The sequence below is a fragment of the Sciurus carolinensis genome, chromosome 17 (assembly GCF_902686445.1).
Source record: "Sciurus carolinensis chromosome 17, mSciCar1.2, whole genome shotgun sequence".
NCBI classification, from domain to species: domain Eukaryota; kingdom Metazoa; phylum Chordata; class Mammalia; order Rodentia; family Sciuridae; genus Sciurus; species Sciurus carolinensis.
In genome coordinates, this window is record NC_062229.1 from 34619770 (window position 1) to 34622201 (window position 2432).

Genomic DNA, 2432 nt, shown 5'->3' on the forward strand with positions numbered 1-2432 from the left:
AAGTCACAAATTGCAACAAGTGAACTGATGGGCCAGGTTGAAACCCAACCCTGTATGAAAACAAAACACCTGAGTTTGCGGGTGGGGTACTGCTATAGGCCCCCTATGCATCAGGTTAGACATTCAAACCTCAATGCTTTGAGTCCTGTATGTTATTTCCAAATTGTGAGTATCCCAGGTATAGTTCTTAAGCAAATACCAGATAATATTCAACAAACAAAACAAGCACCACCATCGGCCTCAGTGAGCACCAAGCTGAACAATGTCTTGGATTTGTGGTGCACTGGCCAGTTCACCAGTGAGGTCCAGCATGGAGACTCATCATAGAACTGGTTCCAGGGGAAAAGGGAGTTTCCATCTTTTCCATCCACTTGAGAATGTATTTCAGTTTATGAGGAAGTCAAACACTGCCACATTCAACATTTTCATGCAATTTCAACACCCACTCTCCAAACTGACCCCAGAGCATTTTTTGTTTTGTTTTTTTGTTTTGTTTTGTTTTTTTAGGTTGAAAAAAAAAGTGTATATTTAGAATCAGACAGCTGGACTCTGTTTAGATGATCCCAATTTTGTTGACAACATCCAAAGCATCATAATCAGGAACCAGTTGAATGTACGCCTTCTTCTCTCCATCAGGCTTCATCAGGGTGTTAACCTTGGCCACATCAATGTCATAGAGCTTCCTTACAGCTCGTTTGTTCTGGTGTTTGTTGGCCTTGATATCCACAGTGAACACAAGTGTGTTGTTGTCTTCAATCTTCTTCATGGCTGACTCAGTGGTCAGGGGAACTTGATGATGGCCTAGTGGTCAAGCTTGTTTCTCCTGGGGGGCATCTTCTGAGGATATTTGGGCTGCCTCTGGAGTCACAAAGTCTTGGGTCGCCGGAAGGTAGGTGATGTGTGGATCTTCTTCTTTTTCTGGTTGTGGACACCCTTCAGCACTGACTTCTTGGCCTTCAAAGCTTTTGCTTTTGCTTCAGCTTTGGAAGGGGCAGGAGCTTCCTTCTTAGCTTTTGGTGCCATCTTGGTGAAAAGCCAGAGCTTTGTTGATGGTAGAGTAAGGGTACACAAGTAGAGTCCTCTCTGGGGAGTACACCATCATAAACAATTCTGGGATGCAGGGGATGCAGGAGATTCAGGAAGCACTGGTCTACTTTGCCACCAATGTGCCCTTCATCCCACACACAACCCACCAACTGCAAGCATACAAGGACTCCTCCTTAACCTTCCTCCTTCCCTTTCTACCCTCTAACCACTTGGTGCTCACCCTGACTTTGCCACACTAAAATCTGGGAAGGTCTGTCAAGCTCCAATATGAAAGAAACAGACTGCTGATTTATTCAGAGGAAAGAAGGGAAATGTGATAGAAGGACTATAGAACACCATCATCCACCCAACCCATAATTCTCTTTCCACCTCTGAGTCTTCAATCATTGATAATACCTCTGATTGGAATTTGCCCATGTGTTTGCCCATCAGGTATCTTGCAAGAGCTTCATGATTGATATAAAAGTTGTTTTCTAATGTGATATATATACACAATGGAGTTTTATTTAGCCATAAGAACAAATGGAAATTGTGAAATTTGCAGGAAGATGGATAGCACTTGAGACCATTACATTAAGTGAAATAAGCCAAACTCAAAGGGTCAAGGGTCATGTGTTTTCTCTCCTACATGGAAATTAGAGAGGAAAAAGGAAAAGTAGTAGGGGGGTGAGGGGTGTCCCATGAAAATCAAAGGGAGATCAGTAAAGGAGAAGAAAGGGACCAGGGAGAGGGAGGAGGGGAGGGGAGAGGAAAGGAAAGTACTAGGAGATGGTGTTGCCCACATTATGTTGGTATATTGTGTGCAGGTACAAATGTGTAACAACAAATCCCATCATTATATACAACTATAAGGCACCAATAAAAAATATTAAAAAGTTTTAAAATGAAAGTCATTTTCTACAAGAAGTCTTCCCTAATTCATTTCCCTTATAAATAATATTACAGGTCACCGATGCAGCTGCTACCATTGCCTGGAGGTCTCTTCTCTGGGACCCTCTGCCACCAGCAGTGCTGCTATCCACCAGTTCTCTGGATGCTGCTGCCAATGACTGGCTGCCTCGTGCTAATGATCTGCCACCGCTACCACTGCTGCCACCACTCAACAATCCATTGCCAGAGTGCCTGCAGGTTTGGTTGCACTTGACCACCTCCATCTTAGGACACTGGCCAGCGCCTGGGGTGCCAGGGAGACAGCTGGTCTACCACACTGCTATCTCACAGCACAACCACCTCTGTCTGGGGACGCCCACTGGGACCTGGAGGTCCAATGTGCCTCGAGTCAGCTGCACCTAGAGTCTTCCTATTGGGAGTGCTGGTGACTGCCATCTTGCAGCTTCTTCTCAGGGTTGCTCCTCTGTGTGAGCACATCCCTGGTGGTCTTTCTG

At 45.1% G+C, this 2432-nt stretch overlaps 1 pseudogene; it reads right to left on the bottom strand.

The window, feature by feature from the left end:
* Positions 1-553: 553 nt before the first annotated feature.
* Positions 554-1023, bottom strand: LOC124969385 (60S ribosomal protein L23a-like; annotated as a pseudogene).
* Positions 1024-2432: the final 1409 nt, after the last annotated feature.